The 13,012-nt window shown below is 37.9% G+C and overlaps 1 protein-coding gene and 1 non-coding gene across 3 annotated transcripts in view; both read left to right on the top strand.

Moving 5' to 3' along the window:
• Col19a1 (collagen type XIX alpha 1 chain) overlaps positions 1 to 13,012 on the top strand; it is a 314,640-nt gene that overhangs the window by 33,444 nt on the left and 268,184 nt on the right. The gene's annotated exons all lie outside the window — the stretch shown is intronic.
• LOC147006019 (small nucleolar RNA SNORA64/SNORA10 family) lies at positions 5,839 to 5,977 on the top strand. Its single transcript, XR_015048975.1, has one exon. It is a non-coding gene; the product is annotated as a small nucleolar RNA SNORA64/SNORA10 family (small nucleolar RNA).

Below are 13,012 nucleotides of genomic sequence, written 5' to 3'. Positions count from 1 at the left end.
TGGAACCTGCTAGAGAGATACAGAATAGGAGGGAAAGCTACATGGTCCTAAACATTTCACAGCTCTGTCCATTTTCCTACAAATGTCATGATTTCATTTTCTTTTGCACCTGAACAAATATCCAGTGGATTACATTTTCTTCATCTATTCAGCTACTGATAGACAAGCGGGCTGGCTCCACGTCTTAGTTGTTACGAATAGTATAGCAATAAAGATGGATATGTTACATCACATGCAGCATCGCAGACTGATAAGCCAAATACCACATATTTCCTCTCATATACATACATAACATATAAATATATAATTATTAATCCACATATAGCTATGACATTTAAAAGGGAACCACAAGAAAGGGGAAAGTAAAGGAGAAGAAAATAAAACAGAAGGTACTATGACATGAAAAAGAAGACAATTGACTGGCTCAGAAGACTTGCAGGAGCCAGCCAGGAGGATGGGGGAGGGAAGGGGAGGGGGAGGATTGACAGGGACAAAGTGTGTATGAAAATGTTGCAATGAAACTCATAATTTCATATGGAAGAAAGGAAGAAATAGCAGCTAGAGATAGCGGAGTTAGATGGTTTAGCTGTTAAAAACACTTAGTGCTCTTACGAACAATTGGGTTGGGTTCCCAGCACCCGCATCTGGTGGCTCACAACTTTCCTGTAACTCCAGTTCCAGAAGGACCCAACACTTCCGGCCTTTTAAGATATTTGCTCTCAGATGCACATACAGACTCACACAAATTAATAATTAAAAACAAACAAACAACAGCAAATAGTAACCGTAAATAATAATAATAATAATAATAATAATAATAATAATAAAATACTACTACTACTAACAACAACAACAATGACAAGAAAACAATTTTCTTTCCCTTTGTACTGACCGAATCTGAAACCTCCTGTCTTTCACAGTGCAGCACAGTTCAGCTACAAAGCACACCCCCTCTGTCATTGAGGCTATATTTTAAGTATTTGGGGATTTTCATTCCTTCCCTCATATGGGCTGTTTTCTAATCCACGTTTCCCTTCTTTTTTGCTCTTGGTTGGGTTCTCTCCAAGTACTCAGAAACAGCTAAATTCTGAGGCATGAAACTGTGCTTAGCTCTGACACAAGATTCTAATTCCTGGGCGGGTTTGAAGGATCACTTGGCAGCTTCATTAAGCTACGGAGAGTGACTGCATCCCCTGGGTTTTCCTTTGGACATTCTTTTGTTTTGAGATAGAAAGCTTCCTATGTAAGGACCATGTGACTTCGCTAAAACCCCGTCCAGCTGTTTCATGAGACTGTTACACATGATTCTAAATGTCATCGCTGCACTTCCTTAATTATCATCTGGCATGCCAGGAATGTGAGGTGAGTCACTGCTCATACATTCTAAAATGAGAAGGAAAGTCTACTGGACTCACGGCTACAGAATTGTCTTAAGCAAGCTATTTTAGCAAAATTATTTAGTATTAGATCTGAAAGAGTTTAAAGGTAACCCTTGTAGAGGTTTTAGATAATGTATAGAAATATTTAATTACTAATAGTTAAAAGAAATTATCTCAGATTTTTAAGGGAAATTCAAGGATTTTTTTTTAAATCAACAATAGGTTACTTAAAATAAAAATGCTACTAAAATGTAAAAATGATGAAAAACCCTCCAAGTATGTTTGTTTGTTTCAGAGTTTTATAGTTTGTTCCTCCAAATTCACATTATAATTAGATAGATGTAAATTAATGAACAGAAATTAAACAATTGATACATGTAACAATTTAGCAGAACCTGATAATATAATTTCAATATTTTTCAAGGTTATCCTTAAGTATTTCATCATGGGGCTCATAAAAAAATTAAGCAACATATGAATACTTCATTTGAATGTTATATCAACTATCTGTGACATAATTTCTATATAATGCAATTTTGAAGAACCTTCAAGAAACTTTTGTATGTAAAAATCGTGTTAGTCAAACTCTCAGCCCAGTATAAAAGAACATTTCTCATTTGTCAGGTGGAGAGTTCTTTTATTCTTCATTTTTAAGTTCAATATCACTGAGTTGATTTTGTTCAAAATCCCCTTGGGAACATAAGGAGGCATGAAAACAGGCTACATTGATAAAACATTGCATCTTTGCTAGACTCTCACTGCTTCTAATACTTCAGAAGTGTAGGCATTGAAGTGTATTCTTGCATTAATTGCAAGAAAAAGTAAAGGAGAGGGTCCTTTGAGGTCGCAACTATGAATGCAGTCCTGTGGTTATACAAATCCTGCTTTATGGTTTATGGGTGGGTAAAACATGAAACACATTCAGTTTCTTGTCAATCACATAGCAGGGTTTAGGGAAGCTATATATTCTCATTATCAAACTTAAGTTAAGTGGATAGTCTTCATTCAGATTTCAGACACTCTATATTATTTTGTAAGGCTGATTTGCATGAGTAATTAGCCATAAAGGTATAGATATACATTGGTGGTTCCCTTGACTGTGAATCCAGAAACGAATAATCTTATTCCTTCAGAAACTTCTAAAATTTTGTATCTATTTGTGAGTGTTAGCAGACAAAACATTCAGAAACTTTAAATATTTTTATTTCACGTATTGTAAATGATGACACAACAAAGAGATTTATCTACATAATATTAATTTATGTTTAACATATTGGTAAGGTAAGAAGTCTTCATTATCTCCTTCAAAGAGTACGGTCTTAAAAGTCAAACAAAACATCAAATAAAAGGAAACCAAATGCAAGTGAGATGGTGCAGGTTCATTTGCAAGCGTGCCTCTTTCGAGATTCAAGTGCAGATCAGCTTTTGAAAGAAAAGAGATTATGCTTCTGTTTCTCACAGAAATGGTGTTTTTTCCTCCAGTTGGTACAATGCAGATGAGAATACCAGGATGTACAGCACAACACTCCCTGTATAACAGTCAGTGTATTCTCTTAGCGGAAGGAAAGGAAGCAATTGAAAACCAGCTTTGCATCTCTGAATAGACAGTTAATGCTTTAAGTGTTCAGAGGAAAACAGAAGCCCTGTGTAGGAAGGATATGACTTTGGGGTGGGAGAAACAGAAAAGAAAGGGAAGAGAAGACAGGAAGGGAAAGGATGGGAGTGAGAGAAGATGATAGGCTGGTGCCACAGGTTCTGTTGACTTGACATTGAATCCTGGGAAAAGGGAATCTCAGCTGAGGAAAAGCTGCAGTCAGAAGGCCAGTGGACATGTCTGTGGGCATTCTAACTCCTCCCACCCCCAGAGTTTAGAGGGGTGTGGCAGGGATCCAGTACCTCTGATTCTACTGGGCACTGAGGCAGCATTATGTATCCACATAGCATCACAGAGTTCTTAGTAAATATAGTCCTACTGACTCCTGGTTCATCACAGGGCTCCAAAGTTAGAGATTAAATATAAGCAGTTCTCCCTATTGCTCTCATGTTGGCTTGCTCCTTTTGACACACATACACACACACACACACACACACACACACACACACACAGAGAGAGAGAGAGAGAGAGAGAGAGAGAGAGAGAGAGAGAGAGAGAGCATATAAAACCATCTTTGCTCAGGAAGGCTACAGAGAAAAACACTTTACAATATTAGGTCATTATTAAGTTCAGCTTTGATGCCAGTGAGGGAAAAATGAAATTGTGACAAAGTATTGCATTTGACTCTCAAACGGTCATGTAGTCTCTGTGGGTTGTAAGACAAAGAAAGGCACGTCCATGCTTTCAAGTTATTTCTGTCTCCAAAGACAGAGAAGCCAACGATTAGCCATTATGGAATGCAATGGCTTCTATATGTGGCACACATGCTGAGAGACCAGATGATGCTACCTGGAAACAGTTTCACAGAGGATTCAAAAGGCTGAGGTGTGAAGTGTGAGTGTGCCAGGCGGGCTGGGGGACGACAGTGTGTTCAACAGGGCATGCAAAGGCTGTCAAAGGGAGGATCACTGTGATTTTAAAGGTCAAGGCAGTTGACTAACTCCTGTGTAGTTAGTGAACATGGGTATAAGGATATCTAGATAGGCAAGGCAAGGCAATGCAGAATTAATTTGGAGGCCATCTGTGCTGATCTGAAGAGTTTGTTTGAACTTCATTCATCTAAAAAGCTAAAGGCAGGGAGCAGTAGCAACCAGCCTTAGGGGGTGGGGTGGGGGAAGAAGGAACTGCGTGAAGGCCATTGAGAAATCACAGCTTTCAGTTAGGTGTGAGACTTCCTAAATGGATCCCCAAGCAGGAGCCGGGCACCCAGATCCCAGAAGGACATTTCAGATTTCCAGGGATGACTTGTGAGAACTCAGCTTTATTCAGGACGCTTTGAATTTCCTTGCGTGAGGGACACCTGGCAACACTCACTTGCAATGGGTCTCTGTTTCTGAGAAGCAACTTGCTTAACTCGCCATTAGGTTTTGGCATTTGTAGGAGGGCCTGTGCTCAACAGGAAGCCATTTGCAACACCACAATGAACAAATGCTTACCAGAACAGGCGAGGAATTATTAGAGCATCACCCAAACTTTGTTTTCCCATTAACAAGCTATGTGTCTGAATCCTCTTAGCAAACACGGAAAAGGCTAAGATTTCAGACTCTCTGTGGCTCTGAAACCAAACATTATCCCCAGGCCCGAGGGAAAGGCATTTAGACAGACGCTCCAGCCCCGCTCGCCAAATTGTTTGTAAGTAGACAGGTGATGTTGAATGTCAGCTGGGAACGAAACGACTTACTATAAACTCCAGGCATCTCTCACTTCGCTCTCAGGAAATGTAACTTGTATCATATTTCTCTTCCTGGAAGCTGTTCAGCAAGACAGAGGCCTCAGTGATACTGGTAAATACGGAAGTTCTTTATAAACCCTGCCTCACACTTATTCAGAATGGAAGAGTTAATTTGGAAGCCTGTTCCTGATATTTAAAAATAGAATCTTTTTCCATGTGGCCATCCATTTGAAAAGAAAAATAAATAAACAAATGTCAGTCTTGTTAAATATGATCTGGAAAGCTTGCATTAGGTCTACTGAAATAGCTAGCACTTTTTAAAAGGCAGCTTTACTTTAGGCTCTGGGCTCTGAAACTGGCTGGAGAGTTAGCCTTGGGAGCACTGTCTGTCTATAATCGACGATTACGCCTTTTGTATATGTCACTGTTTGGATGTAAAGTATGCTTGATTTGGGGAATATAATGTACAAAATGAAGTTTTTCTAGAAAAATTATAGTCCCCTGGTTTGTTTGTTTGTTTTGTTTTGCTTTTACTTTTATTTTTTTTTTTATGAGCACCGAAAATTTGAAAACATGCAAATCTTTCTTCTTTTTTCCTGTCTTCCCCCTTGCCTTACATCTTTTTATTACACAGTGAGGAAAGAGGAGAGAAGGAAATAGCAATTAAGAGTTTCTTTTTCTTACAAATCTCTTACTCTGCAGTTTGATTTTATTCTTGACTTTGTGTGTGAGACAGAGATGCTGTCTGCCCCACTGTGGGCTGTGGTTTCCTTAGGGATACAGAAAACCACACCAGCTTGACCTTTCTATACAATAAAATTACTTAATATACCAAGAGAAATAAATTCATGTCGTTCTTCCTGGATCTGACAAATGTTCCGTGCTCAGCCCCCTGGAAAGGAGGGAGGAAGTGAAGTCTGTCCCCTTGAGACGCTCCGCTGGTTTCTCATTGGCCAGAGACGCCTTCCAACTTGTTCAGTTGAAACCTTGCATCCTTTTGAAACAAGGCTCTTTACTTCACTACGTTAACTTTGTGGGTTGGTAGCAACGTCAGACCCTGGTTTGGGAATTCAGAATGGGACAGAATAGACATATTTATGATCATTCCTTTTACATCTTAAAGAGCTGCTCCCCACCTCCCCATGTTCTGCCAATCACACAGATCCAGCATGTGCTTGGCACACTTTCAAAGCAGAGAGAAAATGGCCTTCCCAATGCCCAGCAGACCTGCCCCAAAGTGGCTTCTTTGTTGTTACTAGGAGTTTCACAGCTCCTAGGTGGGAAGTATTTCTATCTTTAAAAAAAACCACTAAGCCTTTGGATGTTATCACCAAGACCTACAGCTACCTGAGCCCTGCTCTTTGGACTGTGTTCAACATGTTTCTTTATCAGGAACTCACTATCCTGTGAAAACCCAAACCAAGTCTCTGTTCAGATAACCCAAGCTCCAGACATTGCTTCCACACAAGGAAGGGCAGGGGAAAGGAATTATGTTTATTTTTTTCAAGAAAAGAATTATTCATCTTTTCAGTTAGGTATCAATCTATTAGTTTTCTCCCTAAGGTGTTAAAATTTCAACCTAGTGGTTTTCTTTTATAAGACACACAGGCACTTCTCATCAAAACTGTTGAGCATTTTTGTCTCACTGTGATATATATATATATATTTGCTAACTGCTCTTAAGATCTTACTCCTGCTTGAAAACTGAGTTAATATTAAAGAAGTACTTGTCCAAAATAAATAACTAATCTCTAAGGTGTATAAGGGAAATATTTCTGATTTTACCTTTTTAGTATGACTGTGTGTTTTGTGATACTTCCTGGTCTGTGCTCAGATAACGGTAGGGGAAGGAACTTGTAATTATCAACTCCTTGGGGAGATACCAGGCACCTAGGATGTACAAATGTCACAGTGAATATTTTCCTTGGAGACCAAATACAATTTGTTTCTGTTGTTGCTAATATCGTTGTGTTATTGTAAACATTGAAATGAATCTTAAATTCTATAAAACTAATATTTTATATTAAATTACACACTCTCCAAAGCTCAGGAAAAAAAAACCTAGAGACTTCTTTTCTTCATCAGAATCAGAAAAGATTATTTCTAAGTCAAGTCAATAGTGATGAGGAGAATCTTATTTGTAGCCAAGAGGAAGCAAGCAACTTGATATCCTGGAAAAAACTGACCTTGGAATAAAAAGCCACTAGTTCAAGTCCCCTCATGATCTCTCCTTGGCAGAGAGACGGAAGGGTAGTCATTTAAGGTATGTAGCTTTGGTTTTTCACTTAGGAACTTAGGAAGTTGATGTAAATTACTGTCAGGATTTCCTTAAGCTGTAAGAGTACAGTATATGTTTCATATGTTTTCATAGTTCACATTTCATAGTTATTATGCCTGCAAGAAATTTTTTGGAGGAATACTACTGAATAATTTTTTTGTTAAAATCTTCTTGGAGCATCTGGTAATGTTTTCTCTACAGTGTCATAAATCTCTGTGGAGGTCTTACATTTCTCATTGGAAGTGACCATCGGATGGGTTGGCCTTGGTTGTTTGTTTGTTTCTTGGATTTTTGATGAAACTTCAGTATTACCTGGTCCTTAGATGTTCCTGCCATTTTCCTGTTGGATAGACTGTAGTGTGGTTTCTCAGGGTTTAAACAAGGGAACATAGATGTCATTCAGTCCATGGGACAGGATCACAGGCATTGTGGGTTTCTGCAAATGGTGCAGGTTCTAGTGGTTGTTTAACAGGAACAAGTTGGCCACAACCCTGTTTTCATGGAAATCATTTTATTTTAGTTGGGAATAGGCAATAAATGTGTAAGACATCTGAAATCATAGACGATTGGAAAAAGTAGGGCAAGGTGGTGTGTTAGGCAGTGACTGGAGCTAGGGCAACTTTAAGCTTCTTAGAGGATATGACGTTGGAACAGAAGAGACATGAATGAGGAGGAGGATTTGTGTAAATGCAAAGTCTGGAAGCAAATTCTGGAAAGAAAGCCCCACGAGAAGGCACAGAAGACAATAGGCAAAGGCTTCAATGACCACAGTGCATTCAAAGAGTCATAATCCAGGTTACGGTGACTGCCATGGCTGCCTCACAGAGCCTGGTGTAGAGGACAATGTGTGACAATGTGTCAGAAGCAGGACTGAGTCAGTTCTGGGCCTGCATCAGAAATGTGCCCTTCACGCTGCAAACTTGAAGACATGTTCTAAAAGTGTTATGTAACAGAGGTATCTTGTCTGATTTTTAAAGTTTATTCTAGCTACCAAGTGCAAGCCAGACTGAAAAAGAGAGGGGAGTATATAATCATGATAGTGTAACAAGAATCCATTGGAAAGATGTCGACCACATGGACTCAGGCCAGGATCGTGCAGATGGAGAAGAGAGCATTGAACTGCAGTCTGTTTTGGTGGTGGAAGAAGTAAGACTTGCCAGTGGATTGGGTTGGTAATGAAGGAAAGACAAGAATTAAGCTGACTTCTAGGGATCTGACTGGAACAGCTGGGCAAATGGCTGTGTCTCTATTGAGCTGTGGAATGTTGATGGAGGGAAGTGTTTGGCTGGAAAAGCAAGAAGTTGAACAAAACGGTCTTCAAGTAGAGATGCCCAGTAGGAATACAGGCATGTAAGTCCAGCCAAGTTTGACAAAGGTTATATCTTCCCTTTAGCATCTCTCTTTCCCTCTCTCCCTCCCACTTTCTCTCCTTCTCTCACTCCTTCCCTTCCTTTCCTTCCTTCCCTTCCTTTCACTTTCCTTCCCTCCCCACTTTCCATTTCCTTTCCTTCCCTTCCCTCTCTCGCCCTCCTTCCATCCCTTTCCTCCTCTTTCTTTCCCCTCCTCTCCCTTCCTTTCCTTCCCTCCCTCCATACCCTTCTCTTGTCCTTCTCTCCATCCTTCCTGGTGACATTTTGAGTGTTCAGATCTCAGAATAATGGTGTGTCATTTTGGTCTGGCTAACTCAGGGGTATTTTGGACTCCAAATTTGTTCTTCCTTCTGTGTTCTCTACTAGAATGTCCTTCTTTCATAATAATCCCTGTAGACCTTGGCTCTGTGCTTTACAAAGTGAGAACTGATTATTAGCTAACCTGGTAACAACATGTGACTGGTTTTCAAGGATTGAAGTTGAGTAAGGTCTAGTGTCAATAGAGCTTGGGTTTTATAAACACAAGCATTATCCAGGGAGGAAGAGAAGCCTAGCAGTGGATATTAGGTGCTTGGGCTTTCTGTGAAAGCAATGTATAATAAGAAAGATGCTGGCATCTACCAACACTTTTTGACCTTGTATTACACCTTTAAATGACTTTGAATGTACAACTCTACTTCACAGTAATTAAAGGTACACAGTGATCAAAACCATCCTCTGTGTCTTGCCAAGAGCTTTCCTATAATACACAAACTATTTAAACTATTATCTTATTTGTATTTCCTAATGGCTTCAAATCAATTTTACTTAGCAAGAAATCTCATTAATCAGGAAGGCAAAAAATTCACTGGAGAGCCTACTTAATGTAAAATTTGGATAAGTCTAGTCTAGTCTAATGTTCTGAACAATGAATTCTTTCATGGGTCCATAAAATACTATTTTTTAAAGGCAGTTTCATGTCTTAGTGTTCTGTTATTGTTGCTTAATTTTAAATATATGGCGAAAATATTCACTCAGGTACATTTTTATTGATTTCTTTCCATCTTTTCTGATGCTTCACTGTTTTAAATTTGTATGCAAAGTATGAATTAAAAACTTAATTTTTGTCCACCATAATAGAAAAATGTATTTATTAGTTTACTTATCAGCATTCAAATAACTTGCCTCTCAACTTACATATCAGTACACATGGCATTTTGTATATTAGGAAGGGGTGAAAGCATAACCTATATCATCTTTCTATCGGTTGGGCCTCTGAGAGACACAAGTTAACTTACAGGTCATTTTTAACGCTTAGGTTTTTGTTTTTGTTTTTTTTCCAAATTGAAAGGGTTGTGGGTTTTCTTTTCTTTTCTTTTCTTTTCTTTTCTTTTCTTTTCTTTTCTTTTCTTTTCTTTTCTTTTCTCTTCTCTTCTCTTCTCTTCTCTTCTCTTCTCTTCTCTTCTCTTCTCTTCTCTTCTTTTCTTTTCTTTTTTTTCAAGACAGGGTTTCTCTGTGTACCCCTGGCTTTCCTGGAACTCACTCTATAGACCAGGCTGGCCTCAAACTCACAGATCCACAACACTCAGCCAAGCTGTGGTTTTTAAATAACCATTAATAGGATTTATGGTCTTTGAAAAACTGACTAAATACAGAAAATGCAAAGATAAAAATAATTTTTTCTCAATTTTGACACCCTGAGGGAATCACTGTAATATTCAGATTTCTAGAAAACGTATCTTTTGCTGGTGTCAACCCCCTGCTGATACAAGTTCTAATATTGGATGCCATTTTCTGTCCTCTCTGGCAACTTCAAGGAGGTGGGTACCGGATCCTCTAATTCCTCCCCTACAGCTTCAATCCATTTCTTTCTTCTGTTTGGTTGAATTGAGGCTGCTGTGTGGAGATCATCAGAGAAGAGATGGAAACTAAGAGATTTTTGCAACACTGAAGTAAACAACAAGTTCAAAGTCATTTAAGATGTGTGAATCATGAGACTTCAGAGATGCTCTGGATTCTACCTCAGCAGCCAACGCAAAGGGAACATCATGGTAGCCATTTTCTTCCACACCTCTGGGTCATTCAGAATAACTTTAAGCTCACTCTCTATGACCGATAGTCATCTAAATTGCTGATTTTATATCTATCGTTAAATTGGCATGCATGTGCTCACACCTGTCCATAAATATTTAGGTAACGCAAATGAATGTGAAGAACATTCTTATAGGAAATACACGGTGGATTAAATTCAAAATTCCATTGAACCCTCAAGTGTAGGTGAATGTTAATGCATGGGAGTAAAATTCATATTGAGAATATTGAACTAGACGCAATGAATATAAAATAGGGGTGAAGGCATAAAATATGCCATAGATAATTTATAGCATAGTCTATATATATTCATAGAGCTTAACAATAATTTTCTTAATGGGAATATCACTGAATAAGCAACGGATAGGATTTCTTATAGGAAATTACACTCCATTCAAAAACATTCGGGCTGGATATCTTGGACATAGCAAGCTGTCATTATATCTCTCTGGTAGCACACAAGTAATCTAATATGGCCTCTTTTATAATAGAAACCTTGGCAAGGCCCAGAGAAATTATTCTGTACCGCATCACGTGCTTGCTTGTGTGTCTTATAAGCAAGAAGCCAAGTCGGTAGAGGCAAATATAGTTTTTAACGCCTTACTTTTAATTATACAAATTTTTCTTTAAAGCTTACTTTCTGTGAAGGTGAACAAAACAAAACAAGAAGAACAAATATTTGTTTTGGCTTGAAATCAGCTTTTGAAAGATGATTATAAATTTCTAAGAGGGAAATATGATAATTATAAAGATCTTCAAACACTAAGAATGCACACCAGAGACATTGCTTCACTGTGTGATTCAAGAGTGTAATTATTACATATTAATCATGCTAATTCGTTATTTTGACACAACAGAAACTTTAAGATATAAAAACATTTTAAACTTTAAAATTAGATTATAAGTTAGTAAAAGAATTAGGGCTGGGCGGTGGTGGCACACGCCTTTAATCCCAGCACTCGGGAGGCAGAGGCAGGCGGATTTCTGAGTTCGAGGCCAGCCTGGTCTACAGAGTGAGTTCCAGGAAAGCCAGGGCTACACAGAGAAACCCTGTCTCAAAAACCAAAACCAAAACAAAACAAAAAAAACAAAAAACAAAAACAAAAAAAAAAACAAGAATTAGGTTGAATTTTTATGTATGAAGTATTAAAGTTTTACGCTAAAATTAAGCTTACCTTTACCTGTCTTGTTTCTTGATCACTTATTTCTTTAACGCAAAGTCATCAGGTGGCCTGTCAAAATGCTGATAGACCTTGTGGTAAATATAGTAAATTCCATGTCGAATATAAATTGTGGTGACTATAATAAATTCCATGTATTTACCCAATACCCTCTGAACATACCCCTTGAGCAGGTCTGAGTGGTTATAACTGAGCCCCAGGCACCATCTGTTTCTGCTTCCCAAGTACTGGGATAACAAATCCAAGACATCATGCCTGCCTTTAATGTGAGTGTTCAGATTGAATTCATGTCCTCTAGCATGAGTGCCAACCACATCACTTACTGAGCTATCTGTCCTGCCCTTCTTTATTTTTATATCTTTTATTTCCTTATGTTTAAAATACATAGATATAAATACCCATATGTACATATATATCGATAATGATAAATCAGTGTCAATAGGTGTATCAAGTATAAAGATGCATTCTGTATGAAAACTTAACACCTTGTAAGAAAGGAGAAATGATTATATAGGAGCAAAGTTTATATGTAATATATATATATTTGAAGGTAAATTATCATTAATCTAAACTGAAGTGCTGTGAATCTATAATGTTAGGTATAATACTTGGAGGAGTCAGTAAGAGAGCAACACAAACATTTTAAAAAGGAGGAAAGCGGCACCATGGGACAAGCAATTAACACAAATAGTAATGGAAGGGTAACAACCTACAAAATGAGTGGGGAACAAACAGCCAATGATAAGTATAAATTCAATCTCATTTTATATGATTTTATATAAATCTTTTATATATGATGCTTTTAATCTATTTTACTCAAATGGATAAAAAGCATCATATATCTATATAGTACCTAAAATAGGCATACTTACTATTTCAAATTTTAGTAAAAAGAATTCATTAAAAGCAAAAGAAGTATGCCATTCAATCTACATTGAAATGCTTTAATAGCTATGCAAATGTAATTTATCATCTTATAATCTTAGTCTATCAAAAGGAGATAGCAATGATCAATAAATATGCACCCAACAACACAACCCTAAAACCCACAAACACTGACAAGGTTGAAGACAGAAATAAATAATTTAATAAAAATTATGGAAAACTTCAAAATCAAATGTAAAGATTAAAAGACCATTAGGGCAGGAGTGGGTGGGTTGATGAGCAGGGGGAGGGGGAGGAGGGGGAAGGGATGTGGGAGGGTGTTTTAAGGAGGGGAAACCAGGAAAGGGGATAACATTTTAAATGTAAATGAAGAAAATATCCAATAAAAAGAAAAGAAAAGGAAAAAAAAAGACCATTAGGTAGAAAAGTCTCAAGGAAAACACGTTGCCTCTGGGTAACATGGTCTAATAGTTTCTGGAGGACATTTCTTTCTGAAGTAGCAGAACACGAGTGCTTCTCAAAT

Source organism: Mus caroli, unplaced genomic scaffold, assembly GCF_978045245.1.
Source record: "Mus caroli unplaced genomic scaffold, Mus_caroli_1 scaffold_1, whole genome shotgun sequence".
In the NCBI taxonomy this organism is placed as follows: Eukaryota; Metazoa; Chordata; class Mammalia; order Rodentia; family Muridae; genus Mus; species Mus caroli.
The sequence above is the reverse complement of the archived record's forward strand: the minus strand, read 5'-3'. Positions and strand labels throughout refer to the sequence as shown.